Source organism: Vicugna pacos, chromosome 9 (genome assembly GCF_048564905.1).
Source record: "Vicugna pacos chromosome 9, VicPac4, whole genome shotgun sequence".
Classification (NCBI taxonomy): Eukaryota; Metazoa; Chordata; class Mammalia; order Artiodactyla; family Camelidae; genus Vicugna; species Vicugna pacos.
The window spans coordinates 66,131,469-66,153,645 of record NC_132995.1 but is presented as its reverse complement, the minus strand read 5'-3'; the positions used below and the strand labels follow the sequence as shown (position 1 = coordinate 66,153,645).

The 22,177-nt window shown below is 35.0% G+C and overlaps 2 long non-coding RNA genes across 5 annotated transcripts in view; one reads left to right on the top strand and one right to left on the bottom strand.

Annotated features, from left to right (window-relative positions):
* The window catches only part of LOC140698274 (uncharacterized), a 177,516-nt gene that overhangs the window by 49,136 nt on the left and 106,203 nt on the right, over positions 1–22,177 (bottom strand). For 3 of the 4 annotated variants that reach the window (XR_012075937.1, XR_012075938.1, XR_012075935.1), the window contains exon 3: positions 19,492–19,652. This is a non-coding gene — a long non-coding RNA (uncharacterized lncRNA). Of the gene's footprint in view, positions 1–16,696; positions 16,889–19,491; positions 19,653–22,177 lie in introns of all 4 variants that reach the window. The other variant, XR_012075936.1, reaches the window with a different exon arrangement.
* The window catches only part of LOC140698278 (uncharacterized), a 118,821-nt gene that overhangs the window by 90,967 nt on the left and 5,677 nt on the right, over positions 1–22,177 (top strand). The gene's annotated exons all lie outside the window — the stretch shown is intronic.

The following is a 22,177-nucleotide window of genomic DNA, read 5'->3' as shown; positions in this document are numbered from 1 at the left end:
AAGTCTATAAGAAAGGTACACATGTAACTGGGTAAGAAGGGAAGAAAAGCAATCAGGTCAGAACCTGTGCCCTAGGAGGGGACTCAGAGGAAAAGGCAGATGGTACTGGTGGACACTTGCCCTAGAGAGTGAGTAATTTGAGTCACAAATGGGGCATCCCATTTCTGGGGTCCTACAAGACATTACATCCAAAAAACAGAAGAATATATATTCTTTTCAAGTACACATGAAACATTCCCCAGGATAGAGTATATGCTAGGCTATTTACAATAGTCAAGATATGGAAGCAACCCAAATGCCCATCATCAGATGAATGGATAAAGGAGTAGTGGTGTATATGTGTGTGTGTGTGTGTGTGTGTGTGTGTGTGTGTGTGTGTATATATGTGTGTGTTTGTGTGTGTGTGCATATGCACATAAACACATGCACACATATATACACATAATGGAATACATTACTCAGCCATAAGAAATAATAAAATTCTGCCATTTGCAGCAACATGAATGGACCTGGAGAATATCATGCTTACTGAAATAAGTCAGAGATAGACAAATACTATATGATATTCACATATTTGGAATCTAAAATAAATAATACAAATGAATGTATATGCAAAACAGAAACAGACTCACAGATATGGAAGAAAAACTAGTAGTTACAAAAGGGAGAGGGAAGAGGGAGGGAAAAGGTAGGGGTATGGGATTAAAGAGATGCAAACTACTATGTATAAAATAGATAAGCAACAAAAATATATTGTATAGCACAGGGAATTACAGCATTATATTATAATAACTTAATGGAGTATAATCTGTAAATAAATATACTGAATCACTATGCTGTATACCTGAAACAATATAATGTAGATCAACTATATACTTCAACTGAAAAATAAATTTATACATTCACCTTCTAAATATTAAATTTAAATGATTTAGGAACATAGGAGAGTCATGTCACAGATAAAAACACAGCAAAAAATACAGGTACAAAAAGTGTACTCCTTATGTTTAATATTGAAAATTATCATATAAAGTCTGATATTCTTGGCTTTCCTCTCTAAAAGCTATTGTGATTAAAATACTTTATATATGACTGGTCTTGATTATTCTAAATGTTAAGTTCACAGAATTCTGCCTTATATTGTATATAATCAACTCTCCAAAAATATTTATATTCTTGAGATTTAATTTTGATAAATTAAAATAAATGTCTTTGATGCTTTATTTACCTGTTTTAAACTTCATTTTTCTAACCCTAGGCAACATATCATCTCTATATTTTGTCAAATAGTACTTCCAAAGTAATTTTTAAAAACACCTCCTTGAGCAAAAGGATTCTGGGAATCCAAGAGTGAAACACCAGGAATGACTCCTCACCTGGTCAACAACCTCACTGTCAGAATCTTCCCAATGTAACCACTGGAACTCTGTAGTCTTTTGAAAGCTCACAACTTTCAGGGGAAAATTATTTTGGTCAATTTCGACTCTTTATAACAGCTACCCACTCTCTGCTGTCCAGCCCTGTGGTAGGCAGCTGTGTACATGTTCCTGGAGAGATCTGCATATAGCTTGTTAGAGCCAGGCTGGGCAAAAATTTCCCTGTTTTTCAAATATTGGAGACCTTTGTTCTCATCACCCATTGCTCTTCTGATCATAAAGATGCAAACACAGGGGCAGGCCCCCACTTTCACACACTGGGCCAACCTCCTATTGAAAGCTCCTTTTTCTCTGGCTAAAGCAACTTCCAGGAGATTTAAAGGGCCAGAACCCTCTCCCTCTTTATTTTTTCTCCTTTTCTTTGCTCAGGGGCCAGCTTAAAGACTAGGAAATTCTAAACCAACTGCATGCACTGAGGAAATTAGAAAGTCACCATCCATGCACAAACAAAGGCACAGATAAAAAACCTGAGAAAATTTTAAATTAATTCTTCAGGTGATCATTGTTTTAGGTAGTCTCTGCACTGAGAAAAAACAAAACAAAAGAAAAAAAATCATCAAACTCTAGGGAAAGAGAAATTCAATTTCTATAGTTATAAAATTATTAGATTCAAATTTCTAGTTTTCAACAAAAAAGCACAAGGCATACAAAGAAGCAGAAAGTTGTGTTTCCTTTCCTCAAAGGAACAATAAGCCAATTGAAACTGTGCCAGAGAAAGGCCAGATGGCAGACCTACTGAACAAAGACTTTAAAACAATTGTCTTAAAGGTGCTCAAAGAACTAAAGGAAGACAGAAAGAATGTCTGTTAGGGGAGTACTTTGAACAATTTTATGCCAACAAATTAACCTAGATGAAATGAATAAATTCCAAGAAACACAAAACCTATTAAGTCTGAATCACAAAGAAATAGAAAACCTGAGTAGACTTATAACTAGTGAGGAAATCAAATTAGTAATCAAAAACCACACAACAAAGAAAAGCCCTGGATCTGATGGTTTCACTAGTGAGTTTTACCATACATTTAAAGAAGAGTTAATAACAGTCTTTTTCAAAATTTTCCAAAAAATTGAAAAGGAAAAAAAAATTACCTAACTCATTCTATGAAACCAGGATTACCTTGATACCAAAGATAGACAAAGATGCTACAAGAAAAGAAAACTATAGGCCAATGTTCCTTATAAACATTAATGCAAAAGTTCTCAACAAAATACTACCAAAATGAGTTTCACAGTATATTAAAAGGATTATACACCATGATCAAGTGGAACTTATTCCTGGAATGCAAGGATGGTTCAATATACAAAAAAATGATCAATGCAATATATCACATTAACAGAATGGGTGAAAACATCATAATCATCTCAACTGATGCAGAAAAAAAAATAACATGAAACAAAGTCCAACAAACTTTCATGATAAAAACACTCATAAACTAGAAACAGAATGAAACTACTGCAACATAATACATACTATAAATGAAAAACCCACAATGAGTACCATACTTAATGGTGAAAGCACAAAAGCTTTTATCTAAAATCAGGAGCATGAGAAGGTTGCCCTCTTAATCACTTTTAATTAACTTAATACTGGAAATCCTAACAACAGCATTTAGGCAAGAAAAAAACACTAAAGGCATCCAAATTGCAAAGGAAGAAGTAAAATGATTTCTGTTCACAGGTGATATCACCTTATCTTTTACTAAGAAAACCCTAAAAAAGACTAAAGAAAACTGTTAGGACTAATAAATAAATCAAACCAAATAGCAGGATACAAAATCAACACACAAAAATCAGTTCCATTACTATGCAATGAGTAAACAATGAACTATACTAACGAATAATCTGAAAAGGAAATTAAGAAAACAATTCCATTTTAAATAACATCAAAAAGAATAAAATACTTACTAACTTAACCAAGAAGATGGAAGACTTATATGATGAAAACTACCAAACTTTGCTGAAAGAAATTCAAAGCAGATGTAAAGCATAACTTGTATTCATGAATTGGAGGTTTCAATACTGTTAAGATATCAGTAATATCCAAAGGAATCTACAGATTCATGCCATCTCTATCAAATTTTCAATGATGTTTCTTTGCAGAAATAGAAAAAGCCATCCTAAAATTCATGTGGAATCTCAAGTGACCCTGAGTAGCCAAAACATTCTTGAAAAAGAACTTAGTTGGAAAGTTCACATTTTCTGATTTCAAAACTTAAAAAAAGGTAAAGTAATCAAAAGTTATGGCATAAAGATAAATATAGATTAATGAAATAGAGATCCCAGAAGTAAATCCTCATATATATGCTCCAATGATTATTGACAAGAGTGCCAAGACCATTCAGTTTCAACAAATGACTGGGGAAACTGGATGTTCCTAGGCAAAATAATGAAGTTGGGCTCGTATTAACACCTTATCTATAAATTAACTAAAACAAATAAAAAACCTGACTGGAAAAGGTAAAACTTTTGTAATCTTGGGCAGAAAACATAGGACAAAATCTCCATGACATTTGGTTTGTCAAGGACTTCTTGGATATGACAGCACAGACATCTTTATGGACTTTTTGAAAATTAAATGTTATGCATCAACAAACATTATCAATAGCATGAAGTCAAACTATGTAACAGGAGAAAATATTTGCCAATCATATCCAATAATAAATTATTATACAGAACATATAAAGAACTTCTAAAACTTAGTAACAGAAAATAACCTGATTCCAAAATGAGCGAAGAACCTGAGTAGCCATTTCTACAAAGAAGATATACAAATAGCTAATAAACACAAGAAAAGATGTTCAACAGAACTATTCACTAGGGAAATCAAAACCACAATGATATACCACCTCATATCCATTAGGAGCACTACTATCAAAAAACCAGAAAATAACACATGTTGGTGAGGATGTGGAGAAATTGAAACCCTCATGTACTCTTGTTGGGGATGTAAAATGGTATGGCCACTATAGAAAAAATACTCTGCTTTCTTAAAAACTTAAAAGTAGAATTACCATATGATTCTACTCCTGGCATACACCAAAAGTACTGGAAGCAGTATCTCAAAGAAGTATTTGTACACCCATGTTCATAGCAGCATTGTTCACAGTAGCTAAAATGTGGAAGCAACCCAAGTGTCCATTGACAGATGAGTGGATAAGCAAAATGCTATATACATACAATGAAATATTAGCAAAAATTAAGAGAACTGTGACAAGGACGAACCCTGAAGATAGTAAAATTAACTGATTACAAAAAGATAAATACCACATGATTTCACTTACATGATATACCAATAGGAGTCAAAAATCATAGAGACAAAAAGTAGAATGGTTGTTTTAGAGGCAAGAGGAGGGGAAACTGAAAAGTTAACTGTTTAATGAGTATGGCATTTTGTTTGCAAGATAAAAAGAGTTCTGGAGATGGATAGTGATAATGGCTGCATATTCATATGAATGCACTAATATCACTCAACTACACTTAAAAATAATAAAGATGATAACTTTTATGTAATATATATTTTACCAAAGTAAAGATTGAAGAAAAATGGAGTCATACAAAATTTTACGTATAGTGAGAATCTTTTTTTCATCTTATTTAAAAGATTAGTATTGTAAGAATAACATCCTTTTGTTTTACACTGTGCCAAAACTTAAAGCTTTTTAATTGTCTTTTCAGTTTTCAAAACTTGGGCAACAGACTGTAGAAGGGTCAGGGTTCAAAATGACAAGCACAATGATCTGAGATAAAATTAAGACATGCGTTTGCTTTGAAACTCAGTGTCTCATTAGGGCACATATTTGAAGTAAACCACAACTTGCCTACCAAGTATGTGCTCATTGCAGTTATATCCCAATTTTCTAACCCAAATGAAGCATATTAGTAAGATTCAACCTGGCAAAATCTGTATATTTAGCAGTATTTAGGCAGTTACTGAAAAACTCCGTATTTTCACTAAACAAAGTTTTGAGTCCAAAACTAAACTGAGGAAATCAAACTTACACATCCAACTAAGAGTTACTTAAGATTAAAGTTCATAACTCCAAATTCCCAGTGTTGTAATTTCTTCCCCAAATTACACTGCCTTCCAACAAGCAGTGATTTTAGCTTTGGTGGATGGTGAAGGTATATGGGAGATGTAACTGCTGCAATTCGACTATGGCAGCACATTCCAGTGTCAATTTTAGCACTCCTTACGGTTTCTTACAAACAGCCTTCATTTGCATTTACAAGGTCTCTCCTTATTTCCTGATGGGCTCTGGTGGGAACTAGTACCCCTTACTCAATAGATTATTTAAAAATAGGAATGATATGGCTATTTCAAATTATTTTCAATACAATTAAAAACTTAGTGATAGTAACTTTGATTAGTTCAAGTTTGGAAATACACATACTACTTGACCTGTAACATAGTGCTTTAAAAACCAGTCTTCGTGCCTATACATTTGGTTTCAGATCCTAACTCTTCTGCTACCACCTACCCTTCCATGAACAATTTGTTTAATTTTATCTAAACATCAGTTTCCCGTAAGTAAAATGGATAAAAATCCTGTCTGATTCATAGAGTGGTTATGAGGTGTACATATATATCATCTTGAGCACTGTGCTTGGAATAAGGAGAGTCCACAACTCTCAGCTTTTATTGTTTACTAATTACTGACGGAGATATTAAATTATTGAGTGGGAAAAACTCTCATAACAGCATATTTTCCATTTAGTAACAATGAAGTAACAGCAGTAACACCATACTTTTCTGCCTTCTTTTCCCTTTGTGTAAGACTCACAGCGTATTTTTCGTAGTACTTTTTATTCCAGTTTAATTTTTTCTGACATCAGCTTCATCAGCAGTAAGAAAGAGTATGAGCTCCTTAAAACCCAGAGCTGTTAAGATTTTGCTTAGTGTATCTTAAGGCTGTAGGACAGTGCCTAAACGAATTTTAAGCATTCAGTAAAGTTTTGTTAAATAAGTGGTTTCTATTTGTGTAACATTTTCCACTTATTAATTTACCAATGTGCTAAAAGAATTGTTTTATATACTTTTTATCTTCCTTGATTTCCAAGAGAAATAAATACCACATAGTATTAAAAACAGCTCTCTGGTCCCCACAACCCCCTATTTATGATGCAAACACTTTCTACTCTTTTATCTTGTCATTGGCTTCTGTTTTAAAGCCTCCATACAGCTAAATATTATCATATGAATACTTCTTAAAACCACCAGTTCTAGAAATGTTTTAACTGCCTACAATTGAAGGTAAGCATTTGTCTGTCTGATATATTACACTGCATCACCGAATCCATCACACAATCATGCTCACACACACTAATACAATATCTATAGTCTACAAGTTGGAAGTAGTTACTTTGTTTTGTTTATAGTATTATTTACTGTTTACATTAAGACTATATAAATGTTGTGTGTAGCCTAGCCTCATAGGATTCAATCATCTTATCTTTTCTTGAGCAAACTGATTTCCCTGAAATTAATAGTTATCTAACTTCGCATTTGCTTAGCCTTTTATGTACTTACCATAAATTCAGCTATAAATACTCCTTCCATCAAGTTATCTACATCTCCTTTCAATATGTTAAAATACAAAAGTATTTCTCAATGTCATCTTCTTGGAGATACCCGGTACTATCTGAAATACTCATTTTGGAAGGATATCTTTTTTTCTTTTTTTGCAAAGCTATTCAAGATTTTTTTCTTAAACTTCATCCCAGTGAACTCTTTAACGTCTCTATTGTATTCTGAATCCTATGTCTTCGTCTCTTTGTTTACTAAATGTTGATGGAGGATCTCCAAAATAAGCTTTCTGAGAAAGGATTTATGTAGGTAAAACTTTTGAGATCTTACATGTAAGAAAGTACTTCTTATTCTACCCTAAATTGAATTGATAACATGGTTGTATATGAAATTCTAGGTTGAAAATCACGTTTGCTAATTTTAAGTCACTGTTTCATTGTTTCCTAGCTAGTGTTGCTACCGAAAAATCCAAATACATGTTGATTCCTGATCATTTCATGTGGCCTTCTCCATTTTGATATTCTAGCATTTTATATGACCCAAATTCTGAAAATTACTGATGATATGCCTTGGGGTTGGTCTGTTTTTAAATATGGTGCTGGGTACTCCACAAATGCTTTCAATCTGGAAACACATTTCCCAGTTTTACGAGATACACCAAATTATACATTCAGTGATTTTCTTCTCTTCCTTCCTGGTATTGACAGTATTTGGATATTACACTCCAGGCTTAAATCTTTCATTTTCCTGTTTTTTTTCCTTCTATATTATCCCTCTCGTTTTGCATTTTTTCTGTGTGTGCATGTGTTTCTCTACTTTAAAAAAGATTTTTTTAAATTTACTTTTCAATATTATAAATATTTTATTTTCATTTTTTTGCCAAAAATTAAGTTTTAATTACTGAAATGTCTTTCGTATTCTATGCTTACTTTCTCTTCATTCTCTTAAATTTTATGTATAATTTTTCATGGTTATATTTTTTATACGTCTTAGGTTATTGTTGCTAATGATACATATTTCCAGTCTCTCTGTATAGTTTTGCTTCCTCTAGAATTTCTTATTTTCCTGTGATGTTCTCATTTTGATCTTTCACACTAGATGCTTTCCTTAGTGTCTGGGTGCATTTAGCTGTCTTCTCACATTAGAGAAGTAACCATGAGAAACTGCATTGTATGCAGAAGATTGGCTTACTGACTGTGGGTTTCACTGTGAAGTGAACTGGTTGGTCCATCTGATGGTTAACCACTGACATCAGTATCTTTTGATCTTTATTTTCTGATGAGTCTAGTCCCAGAAAAGAATCTTGCATCCTCTACCTAAGATAGTATTAGTCAACTTCCTGGGTGCCAGAACAGAAGGAAGGAGACGGATTTCAGCATTTAGTAAGTACATTTTCCCTCAACTGCCCTGTTTTAGTAGAGCAACTCCCCCTTATGAGAGGTTTAGGTGCCTCTAGTAGAGACAACTTCTGTTGTTCTTCCTTCAGCAAGAACACTCGTCTTCTGGAGTTCGTACGTGTATTTGAGGGAAGGGGCAGTTACCTCCCTCTCCAGAGAAGGGCAGGGGATCTGGGCCAGGAGTGGGTGAGGAGTGGAGGATTCCACTAGATTTGTAAACAGACTTTCTCTCCCATCTCCTGTTGGGATGATCGATTTTGCTGTGACATTCTCAGGCTGCTTCTCAGCTTTCCCCATTGTTGATTTAGGCTACTGAGTCAGGGATGACGTATTTCTGCTGTGCTTCTCAGCTTCCAAATTGTGTTTCCTGTCACCTTTTCTCCCATTCTCTTAGTCCTTGTGGGTAGAAATAAATAAAACACTTTACTATCCTTAGAGTGGGAGTTCAGAGGAATTAGAATAAAGAGTATATACTTAATCTTTCAACTTTAATCTAAGAAAATATTTATATACAATTTTCCAGTTAGTCAAAGGGACCAAATATTACTGTCAGCAAACTAATTTGAAAAAAAAAAAAGAAAAACAGAGTAGTAATAAATAAGGAATAAAATTATTTGAAAATCATAGCTAAATTAATCTCCGGCAGCTGTGGTAACAAATCACACAGACCAGGTGGCTTTGGAGAGAAATTTGTTCTCTCATTGCTCTGGAGGCCAGAATTCCAAACTCAAGGTGTTGGTAGGTATATATGCCCTCCAGAGCCTCAGGGAAGAGTCAGTGCCCTGCCTCTCTCCTCACCACTGGTGGCTATTCTAGGCATTCCTTAGCTTTCAGATGCTTCACTCCAATCTCTGCCTCCCTCTTCACAGTGCCTTCTCCTCTTTGTCTCTGTGTTTTCTCCTTTCTTTCTGTCCTCAAACCCTTTTTCCAAATAAGGCAACATTCAGAGATTTTTAGGGACTAGTGTGGGAATATACCTTTGGGAGGGGCCACCATTCAACCCACAACTATTGAAAACTGTGTGTTTTCCCTCCAATTTTTTTTTCTAAATCAGGAACACGAAATTGGATGTATTTTTAAAAAATATACTTAGTGTATAAGATATATCATATAGAATCTTTTTCTACTACATAAATTTCAATTGTAAAAGAGGTAAACAAGAATGGATGCACAGAATAAGCTACAAACTGAATCACCTATTTACTAATGCATAAGAAAATGATAGTAGCACCCAACCCAGCGTCTTAGGACAGATGATATTTACTGTGTGTGCAATGTAGCAAAACAATACAAGATACGGAACTGACACAGTGCTGTGCTCATCAAACATGGTTCACAGAGCACATACTACTAAGACTTGACATCGTATCTAAAGTAGGCAGAAAATTATTCCTCTGAAACTGTGAAAAACAAGCTCAAGTACTATGTGATGTATAGATTCAATCATCTCAATTACTCTAATACCATTAGAAAATAATTTGGCTTAACTAGCAACTGTGTAACTTTGCTTCTTTTTAAAATAGGAGACAATCCACAGGAAAACACTCAATGGACAAGTCTGGGCTGCTGTAATCTAGACAGGACTGTGAATAAAGACAGGATCTGGTGCTCTGATTAACCTAAAACAAATATTATTAGCTTTTATTTTATATTTAGCTCTCAGAGATCTTTTAATTCTTTTAGTATTTATCAATATTTAATATTTATATAATTGGGTATTTTACATGATAATAGAATGGTTTTTAAATTTAGACATAGAACTCGGTGTTTATGCAGCAGGTTTAAAATGCTAATACTTCTTTATGGCATAAAAGATTTGCTGATTCAAAAGCAATTACAGTTCTAATTTATTACCATACTATTCCAGCAGTGAAATCCATTTTCTTATATACTGACATTTATATTGACGCCTGACTGTTGGTTTAATTAATGTTAAGCTGTTAACAGAACATCAACTCTGCATTGTCTTTCTGGATAACTTGTCTAGGTTTGTATGGTTTGTCAATTCAACTGGTCAATTCACTGTGTGCCACCAGTGAATAATATTGCTGAATGGATAATCTAATTCAGTCATTAAAAGAAAACCTATCCTGCAATCAATATAGATCTTTGCCTTTTATAACAATCAAGTCAGTTTTACTTTGATGAAGGATATTGGTTAGGGATTTGTCCTAAAGCTATTACGAGAAGTCTAATAAAGCGATAACCTAAATAAATTCAGTGTTATTTTTCTTTTACGTAAAAGAAGTTCAGGCAGCCTAGAGACTGCATAGTGATCCCTCCCAGCTTTCTCTTTGGCAGCACTTGTCTGGCTGCTCTCAGGCACCTGCCAGAGCTTTAGCTCATGTTGGTCACGTTTCAGGCAGCAGGATGGTACAGAATCAAGCAAAGGACCCAGGAAACTTGAGTCTGTTTTCCTGTTAAGGCACTTTTCCTGAAGTGTTACACAATAACTCCTTTTATGTTCTATGGACTAAAAACATGTCACATGACTAACTCATCTTGCAGGGCTGCCTGTAGAAGGCAGAATAATGGCTCCCCAAGGATATCCACATCTTCATACCAAGAACCTGTGAATCTGTTATCTTATTTGGCAAAAGCTTCTTTGCAGACGTGATTAAGAGTAAAGACTTTGAGATGAGGAGATAAAACCTGACTACTAGAGTGGGCCCAGTCTAATCTCAAGTCCTGAAAAACTGAGAACCCTACCCAGCTGGGGGGAGAGAAAGAGAGAAAGAGATGAGAAAAATGCAGCCTGCAGTTGCTGACTTTAAAGCTGGAAGGAGGCGGTCATGTGCCAAGGACTGTGGTAGACATCTAGAAGCTGGGCAAGGCCAGGGAGTGGATTTGCCTCTAGAGCCTCTAGAAATGGCTACTGGGCACCAGCATTTTGCGTTTAGCCTGTTGAAACCTACACTAGACCTACACTACCACATGACTGTAAGATACTAAACGTGTGCTATTTTAAGCCATTAAGTTTGTGGTAATTTGTTCTGACAGAAATGGAAAACTGAGAAATAACTTTTTTTAGTGTGGAGGATTAGTGCCCCAACAAAACAGGACTTCCTGGGATACAGAAGACGTAGCAAATGGGTATTAGATTGCATTACTCCAATCTTACCAACCTTTCTCCCCTCACACCACCTCTAGTGAAAACCAAAATAATTAGAGTAAACTGGAATCCCAGCCAATCTGAGATGTTACCAATCTGGCAGGTGAAAATCCATACTCTAGGTAATATTAGTCAATAATATTCAATATTCTAAGGTTTTTAATATTTATCTTTTAGTATTGTGAATAAGTAAGTATCTGCACTAAAATTACTAAGAGACAGTTTTAGTTTCAGATTTTCATGATTGGTACTCTCTTTACCTGGGATCTTTTATGTCTCACCTTTCACGTCTTTAAGATCTCATTTTAAATACTTTCTTTGCCAGGAAGCCTCCCTTGACCGCCTTGAAAGATTTAATTTACCACAGCCCCTCCCATTTCCATTTTATTCCTGTCACAGAACTAGTAACTCTTACATCAGAAGTTACCTTATTCATTGAACTTTTTGCTTACTTCTTTTCCTGCTGCCCCTAAAAGAATGAATTTTATCAGGCTGGACTCATCATCTGTCTAGCACACTCCTGTATCCAAAATATCTAGAACAACGCCTGGCACTTAACACGCACTCTAAGATTTCTCTGAGTTAATGAAAGCCCAAAGTAATTTAAATTCACATGATGAGTGCATGGATTTTAATTATTTAATGTATGTGAAAATCATATAGTTGATATTGTATTAGTCAATAAAAATATACTAGGTGCCGTAACAGAAGTATGAGCTACAAGTATGAGTCAGGCAACATTTGATAATGATGTCTTTTGACTGCATCCAAAAATTGATAGGAGTAGAATGGACTAAGCTTATTCTAAGCAGAAGAAAAGTATATGGAAAGGCAAAAAAATCCTGACATGGTCTAAAGAAGCAGTCCTCAAGTTTTAATGCTCATGTGCACCACCTGAAATGTTTCTTAAAATGAATATCCCTGATGACTCATCAGACGTTTTAAGAAATCAGACCCCACTGAGAAACTGATCTAAGAAGTTTAAAAAAAAATGGTGAGCAGCAACTAAAAAGTCAGTAGATTTTTATAAATATTATGGAGTTTTTATCTAAATGGAAAGATATACAGAATATAGGATATAGAATTGTTTCAAGAAGAATAACTGGACTGAAATAACAAAATTATGGGACAAGGCAGAGTTCAGAGACATTTCTGTGGTACAATCAATAGCTGTGATGGCTAACTGGATGGGGGGAGAAATGTATAATTTTGAGGCTATTGACAAGTTTTCCTCTGAGGGGAAAAAAAGGCACTACAGGTGGTTGAAAAGGAAAGAGAAAATTTACTTTAAAAAAGCTTGGTTATTTAGCAGTGCCTAACAGTTATTTTGGGCATGGTTACCAAAAACAAACAAACTACATATTTTAGTTTTATAACAGTGTGTAATGGTCTCTGATATTAAATTTGGGTTGGTTCATATGAATTGCTTTGAACAACAGGACAGTAACAAACTTGATGCAAGTGAAGGCTTGAGAAACACTTGCACATAGGGGTTTGTTCTCTTAAAAAGTACCCTGGATTCTCCTTCTTGGAATTTAGCTACCTTGCTGTGCGAAACCTAACAGCAACACGGAAAAGCCATGTGGAGGAGAACCAAGGCTCTGACTGAAGACTGAGCTTTCAGTCAACAATGGGTATCTATTTACCAGACAACAACTGGTAAATAAGTGAGCCACCCTAGAATTGTATTCTCCCACAGACACAAAGGATCCTTATTGTTTTAAGCCTCCAAGTTTTGGAATGGTTTGCTCTGTAGCAGTAGCTGACTGAAGCAGAAATTGGTATCTAGAAGTTGGGTGACGCTAAAAGCAAACAAAAACATGTAATACTGGTTTTTGGACATGAAAGGTGGAGGGGTAGAATGGATATAAGCTATAAAGACATTGATGAGAGCTGGAAGTTCAGTGCAGAATCTTTTATCGCAAACTGGAGAAAGTGTAACTTGTGACATGTAGAGGAAGACACTGTGACAACAGCTGTCACCTGCAGTAACGTGGAAGACAGTCAGTGTACTCAGTAAACCTGTTTATCTGGTTAAGATTAAGAGGCAGAATTGTGAATGGTTTCCTTTACCAAGCATAATAAAGTAAGTTTAGAGATAGATGCATTAAAGAAGAAACTGCTCAGTTTTCAAACAGACTCTGGAGGAAAACATTTTACACCAGAACTGTCTGGGCTGGGGAGTAACACTGCTTTTCATCCTCACCTTCTGCAGCTGACAAAGGAAACCCAAAGCTTCTGCAGGTCTCAAAGATCAAACCCTGACTTAAGATGAATGCAAACACAGAACCGTAAGGTCCTTCGCTGCAACCTCAGAAAGATTCAGGGGCAGTGTCTTACATGAACCTTCACTCCTAAAGTGGAGGGGGGCTTATCCCTAAGAGATCTGTGGGTGATCTTCTGTCTAATGAGTGAACCCCAAAATGATTCACAGGGAATCCCAAATGTTTTCGAATGCAAAGTCTTCACAGAAGCATTTGCTCAGATGAAAAGTGTGGAGACAGTTGAAAATGAAAAGATACCTTTGGGTCTCCAGTTGTCTTCCTACCTTTTACAAAGAGGAAGCCGACTGAGAAAGTTACTTACCCACAAACATGAGCTCTTTCTTATGGAAAAGGAAGCATAACTCAGAAGGTTGGTTCAGAAATCCCCAAGTACCGAAAAAGTCCACTTCCGGGAACAAACCTTGGCACTAATTGATGTGCATTTCCTGCCTCCAGAAGAAACTGGTAATGTGCAATGCTATGGAGCAGTGATTTCCAGGTGCCACTGATCCACTCCCTTCTTTAGAATTCACTTGTCTATTTAAATTATTCTATCTCTGCTTCACCTTTATTATGTTGCCAGCATCTCATTAGTTTATAGGTAGGTAAAGACAGAAAAGATATATAAGAACTTCTGGTAGAAAAGAACTGTACTTGAAAAGTTGCGCCTGAACAATTGTGCCCAGATGACTTCATTGGTATCTAGACCTGATTCAGATGAAGAGATTCTGTATCTTAAATCTGAGCCTGATTTTGTAATAAAAAAGGTAAGTGCATTTTATGCACTATGACAAGAGGTAGCAAAGGCAGACTGTGGACGTCTTTTACGTTGCTGACTCCCAATGAACTCCACTTCTTAGTATGCACATCCTTGTGTGTACACCCTTAACCTTGAGTCAGGGCATACATACCCTGTGATTGTTTTAATCAAGAGAATACAATAGAGAAGTTATGCCATGTCAGTTCAATCTCTAAGCCCTTAACCTTGAGTCAGGGCATACCCTGTGATTGTTTTAATCAAGAGAATACAATAGAGAAGTTATGCCATGTCAGTTCAATTTCTAAGCCTTGAGAAGCTGGAATCTTCGGCTTTTAGGAACTCTGAATCATGATGTGATAAATGCAGGTAAACTGGCTGAAGACACCACATGAAGAAGTCACATGGAGAAGGAGGGTCTCTGAGACTAATAGAAGAGAAAGGTCCAGTCATCCTGGAGTCCAGACTGAATCCAGCCAATCAACCAATTGGTTAAATGAAAAGGAGCAGACCCTGGCAAGACCAACAGATCTGCCCAACTGATTTCAGCCCTAATTGCAGTTTTATGAGCAAATAAAATGCTTCTTGACCCAAGCAACTCAGTGTTATAGTGGTTTATTATTCAGCAATGTATCTCTAAACCAAAATCCAAGTGGAAAATGCTTTGAAAATAAGGGTATGCTGCTAAGACATAGTTGAGGCCAGAGATACAGATTTGGGACCAGCCATGACACCAGCATTTATAGAAGAGCTGATGCCATTTTAGGGGACAATATGGCCTAGGAAAATATGCAGAAGAAAATATAAAATCTAATGGCAGAAAGATAGATATCTCCAATATTTAGGATGCACACATGGAAGATCCACCAAAAGAGATTAAAAACTGTCAGTAATTAGAGAAGACTCATGGAAGCCAAGAGAGAAGTTGATTGTGTCTAGTAAGTACTGAAGAGAGGTCATATATAATTTCAGCTTGTAGGTCTACTGATTTGGCAGCGAAGGGGTCATCAGTGCCTTCCATGTTAGCACTGTCGTCCAAGTGCTGTGAGTAGTGCATGCATTGTGCTAGATTGAGGAAAATGGAGAAGTGGAAGTATGTGTGTGTATGTGTGTTTTGGATAGAAAGTTGATCATGTATTTTAGATTGGCATTAAAAAGGTAGACAAAAAAATAGAAACAATGAAAGACAAGGGGAGGAGTCAAAACGAATAATCAACTATGATCACAGAGTTGTTGGGATCCTTTTTATGCTTGAAGAAGAGAAAAGGACCATCTTTTTCTGAGAAAGAGGGAAAGACTGAGAAATGACAACTACATATGCATACTATCTTAAAAGAAATGTGAGAAAATTAACTTGCTAGTAGATATACAAAGATGTACTGTTTTTTCAACAAAATTAGGCCTTGAATTTATTACTCAATTGAATCATCAAAGACCAAAGTAATCTCATTTATTTTAAAAAATGTCAGGAAAAAAGAAATGTGTATTTATAAAGTTATTTGATACCATGCTACGTTTTGACTCAAAACAGGCAGGTTAATTCTTTTATATTATTTTATCATTAGACATCACTATCTTTTATGTAGAATAATGTATTTTAGAATGATAATCCTTTTGTGGCTAAGCTGATATTATGGCCCATGTTACTTTTCACTCATTATCCAAACTTTGTTTCCTTTTAAATAAAAGCAGAACTTCTAGCATCTGTTAGAGAAATTTGTTTTTCAAGTACTGAGATCAGATTAGAGCATTTTTAATATCCTTATATAAAGTAGTGATTCATTTAAGATCTACATGTTCTTTGCATTAAAAAAAAAGAAAGATAACAGAATATTTCAGTAAGTTACATTAGTTTATCCAGAAGCACTTGAAGAAAAATTCAGAAAATAAGATATTATATAATGTATACTCATTTTTTCTAAATTTCATTTTAGAAGAACAAACCTCATATTGTTTTCTGGATATTCTAAATAGTAACAAAAAAATACACACACACACACACACACACACATTTCTTTTACTGACATTCTAACTAATTTACATTTATCAAGCAGAAGAATTACAAAATTATAAGTCATGCCCTAAATTTTAATTCAGTAAAACAGCAGAATTATACTACAGGGAGAAAAAGGTATTGATTACTTTCCTTGAAATCACATGAATATTTCATTTGCTGTAAAAGACTAGGTAGCAAGAAGTTACTCACTGTAAACTGCAGTCTAAACCAGCAAGGGAAATACCAAATGCCAGAGAAGCGAGTAAGACCTTGCAGGGTAACTTCAGTACAGATGAAGATGTGCACACCCTCTAACACAGCAACTTCACTCTCCAATCTGTGACTTTGAGACAAGTTCACACATATGCACAGACATGCCCACAAATGTTCACTGCAGCATTCCTTGTAAGAATAAAAAAAGGAAACTTTTAAATGTCAATAAACAGAAAAATGAATTGTGTTAGATTCAGCAAAAATGAATAAATAATATATCCTTACACAGAGCAACATGAATACATCGCCAATTCAGCCTGACTAGGGGAAAAAAAAGTGTATAAATGATATCATTCCTTATATATCCTTTGGCAAAGCTGAAAATGTAAACAATGATACAATATACATACCTATAAGTAAATAGTAAAAATAAAAATCTACGCAGGAATAAGACACATTAATTTCATGAAACTGAAAACATTTGGCAGGTATGGAAGGGGTTGGAAGAAGAAAAAGAAAGAATGTGATAAATAAGGAGAAAATGGGCCAAAACAAATATATTAGCATATTTGCTTCTATCCTATATCTATCTATTGACTGTCTGTCTGTCTGTCTATCTAGTTTCCAAGACAAATACAGCAAATTATTAAGGCTTGAGAAACTTACTTGGTATAAATGAGTATTTGTTATTTTTTCTCCATATGATTTTATATGCTTAAACTATTTCAAAATAAAAAGAAGTAACTATTAGTAAGGTAATAATAAATAAATAAATAAATAAATAAATAAATAAATAAATAAATAGTCACCACAGACCTGGTGACCTTGCACATGCAAGAACTTCTACTGAGACTCAAAAAATAAGCACACATCTCTCAGTTTCTTTCTTAAGTAGTTCTATATATGAAACCAGTTTGACAATTTTTGTATTGAATATATACTTGCTAGTATGCAGTAAGTTGATCTAGTACACAGTTTTTATATGTACACAGCTCAGAGTCTAATGTCAATGTGAAGAAAAATGTCCTGATATGTAACAATCTAAAAAAGGTTCACTTGAATGTTACGATATCCTCCGAGGACTGTGATACTTCAAAGAGAAATGCGATCTCCTTTAACGTAAAGGCCAAGGGTAAAACCCAAACCAAACATGAAGCACTGATTTTCCAGAGAACAGTGAATTAACCCCCTTAGCACTTCATCCAGAAAATGAAAACTATGAATAAATATACTGGTTTGTCACAAACAATGCCATGTCCCCTAAGTAACCAGCCTCAAAAATAATCAGTGCCTCTTTCGTGCCACCACTCTCCTGAGAACTCCCACTACAAAGAAAACGTACAATCCTTATTGTTAGAGTTGACAGTAACTGAGAGTAATGAAAGACAAACCTGAGAACAAATTACAATAGTGTGACAGACAATATAATAAAGTACAAAGTATTATAAAATGAGATAAAACATAGATATAGATGTAGAGGTAGATACAGAGATTACAGGTACGTCTGTCTCGGAAGAAAGCGCTTGGTTTGCTGATGTATACAAGGTTGTTGATTTGAGCATTGTATCTACGGGAATGTTAACTCAGGAAAAAAAGTTTTTAGTTGTCAAATCGATCAATTAAAATAGTTTATTGGATGCTTTTTAGAAAGACAGATTCTTTTTTTCAAGCTGAAACATTATAGCACCTCTGTGTGAACAGTTCAGGAGATTTCAAATACATTTTAATATAATTACAAGTTAGTAATAATAGATTAGAGCATATTACTCGAGAAAATTACAAATCATGGAATGTGATGAGTAATTTCAAAAGGTCAAGTGTTCTTTGTTCATTGATCTTTTACTGAAAATGATCTCTCATATGTTTTAAACTTATTATTAGCTTGCTAATCATAAAATAATCATTTAATAATTTATGCCATATTTTAAGTAAATTAATAAGTAAGACAAGACCAACTTGAATGTATGCCTCAGGATTTTTCATCAACTATTCTTGGAGAAGTCTTCCTGCTTGAATAGCTCTGAAAGACTACCCTAAATTGAAAGTCAGACACGTTAAAGATATTAGTATGATTTTTACTCTCCTAAGGTCAGTCCTTCCTCAACCTCAGCAGCGATGATCTTTTCTAGATCTTGAGTTCGTGCAAGATAATTTACAACGGGAAAAATCATGACCTTTGCATAAATATAAAATGAATATATGTCAGATATCTTACTTAATTCATGCATGAGGAACTAGCAAGGTGCCATATGCTGATTGAAAAATAATTCAACAAGTATGTGCATATATGTGCAATGAGGTATGCCAAAATGAATTTGTACCTGCAAAACTAATATTTTTTTACATGACAGAGGGAGTTATGCACCCCCACTGGACAAAATTAATTTTCATTTCTCAGGAAGAGAATTATTTCCATCATTATTAATTTTCCACAGTGTATCAAATTATAAAATACTTCGAAGACCTTGAAAGATGCAGATCTCCATAGAATCAGATAACCTGATAAATTTTTGCCATTTCAAACTCCTTCACAACGTTTTTCCTGACCAAAACTAGAAAAGACATGGAAATATGTGTAGAAGTTACCTAGAATGTTCTCTTAATTTCCTGAAATAAAGAGAAATCAATAGAAAAATCTCAAAATTGCCTCAATAGACTACGTTGGGTTTAGGATTGTAGCAATCTTGGAAATCCTTTCTCCCACAAAGTGTACCAGAACACAGGGCAGAAGAAAGGTTTTTGCTGTCTCTCTTCTTGCATGTTTTGTTCTCAACTTCCCACTAACTACTCACAGTATCCATGATGTGCAGTGCTGTCAGGTTGGATCAAGGCCATTCTTAGTTTGTATTTTCAATCAAGACTTCATTGTAGCATTGGTTCTGATGGACTGTGAGAAGCCTATGAGCAGGAAGAACTGGGAAGACGGGCGTTACTGCCCTGATACCAAAGATGCCTGCAAGAGAAGAAACAAGCAAGAACACTCAGGCAATTGTCAAGCAATTCTGTCTTAAGGTTTGCAAATCATACTGCTTTAAAATAATGTGAAATCCTCGAGAAAGAATGAAAGAGAAGGAATTCTAAATTCTTCCAATTTTGTCTGAAAAAAAAATGCTCAATGTTCTTTTAATAGTAAGACTCTAAAAATATAACACCTGTTAACACCTGTTATTTTAACAAAGTATGAGAGCTATGAATTAAAGTTTTTATCTATGTAAATTTTTATATAAATATATAGTAAATACATATAGTTTATATGTAAATTTTTTTTAATTTATTTTTTACATTTTTATTGATTCATAATCATTTTACAGTGTTGTGTCAAATTCCAGTGTTCAGTACAATTTTTCAGTCATACATGGACATATACACACTCATTGTCACATTTTTTTCTCTGTGATTTATCATAACATTTTGTGTATATTTCCCTGTGCTATACAGTGTAATCTTGTTTATCTGTTCTACAATTTTGAAATCCCAGTCTGTCCCTTCCCACCCTCTACCCCGCCCCCCCCCCGGTAACCACAAGTCTGTATTCTCTGTCCATGAGTCCATTTCTGTCCTGTATTTATGCTTTGTTTTTGTTTGTTTGTTTGTTTCTGTTTTTTAGATTCCACATATGAGCGATCTCATATGGTATTTTTCTTTCTCTTTCTGGCTTACTTCACTTAGAATGACATTCTCTAGGAGCATCCATGTTGCTGCAAATGGCGTTATGTTGTCGGTTTTTATGGCTGAGTAGTATTCCATTGTATAAATATACCACATCTTCTTTATCCAGTCACCTGTTGATGGACATTTAGGTTGTTTCCATGTTTTGGCTATTGTAAATAGTGCTGCTATGAACATTGGGGTGCAGGTGTCATCCTGAAGTAGATTTCCTTCTGGGTACAAGCCCAGGAGTGGGATTCCTGGGTCATATGGTAAGTCTATTCCTAGTCTTTTGAGGAATCTCCACACTGTTTTCCATAGTGGCTGCACCAAACTGCATTCCCACCAGCAGTGTAGGAGGGTTCCCCTTTCTCCACAGCCTCTCCAGCATTTGTCATTTTTGGATTTTTGAATGACGGCCATTCTGACTGGTGTGAGGTGATACCTCATTGTAGTTTTGATTTGCATTTCTCTGTTTCATATTCTTTTTGATCATTTGTATGTCTTCCTTGGAGAATTGCTTGTTTAGGTCTTCTGCCCATTTTTGGATTGGGTTGTTTATTTTTTTCTTATTGAGTCATATGAGCTGCTTATATATTTTGGAGATCAAGCCTTTGTCGGTTTCACTTGCAAAAATTTTCTCCCATTCCGTAGGTTTTCTTCTTGTTTTATTTCTGGTTTCCTTTGCTCTGCAGAAGCTTGTAAGTTTCATTAGGTCCCATTTGTTTATTCTTGCTTTTATTTCTTCTAGGAGAAAATTTTTGAAATGTATGTCAGATAATGTTCTGCCTATGTTTTCCTCTAGGAGGTTTATTGTATCTTGTCTTATGTTTAAGTCTTTGATCCATTTTCAATTGATTTTTGTATATGGTGTAAGGGAGTGTTCTAGCTTCATTGTTTTACAATGCTGCTGTCCAGTTTTCCCAACACCATTTGCTGAAGAGACTGTCTTTATTCCATTGTATATTCTTGCCTCCTTTGTCGAAGATGAGTTGACCAAAAGTTTGTGGGTTCATTTCTGGGCTCTCTATTCTGTTCCATTGGTCTATATGTCTGTTTTGGTACCAATACCATGCTGTCTTGATGACTGTAGCTCTATAGTATTGTCTGAAGTCTGGGAGAGTTATTCCTCCAGCCTCTTTCTTTCTCTTCAGTAATGTTTTAGGAATTCTAGGTCTTTGATGGTTCCATATAAATTTTATTATGATTTGTTCTAGTTCTGTGAAATATGTCCTGGGTAATTGGATAGGGATTGCATTAAATCTGTAGATTGCCTTGGGCAGTGTGACCATTTTAACAATATTGATTCTTCCAATCCAAGAGCATGGAATATCTTTCCATTTTTTAAAGTCTTCTTTAATTTCCTTCATCAATGGTTTATAGTTTTCTGTGTATAATTCTTTCGCCTCCTTGGTTAGATTTATTCCCAGATATTTTATTACTTTGGGTGCTATTTTAAAGGGGATTGTTTCTTTACTTTCTTTTTCTGTTGATTTATCGTTAGTGTAAAGAAAGGCAACTGATTTTTGAACATTAATTTTGTAACCTGCTACCTTGCTGAATTCTTCGATCAGCTCTAGTAGCTTTTTTGTGGACCATTTAGGGTTTTCTATATATAGTAACATGTCGTCAGCATATAATGACACTTTTACCTCTTCTTTTCCAATTTGGATCCCTTTTATTTCTTTCTCTTGCCTGATTGCTGTGGCTAGGACTTCCAGGACTACATTGAATAGGAGTGGTGATAGTGGGCATCCTTGTCTTGTCCCAGATTTTAGTGGGAAGCTTTTGAGTTTTTCACCATTGAGAACTATGCTGGCTATAGGTTTG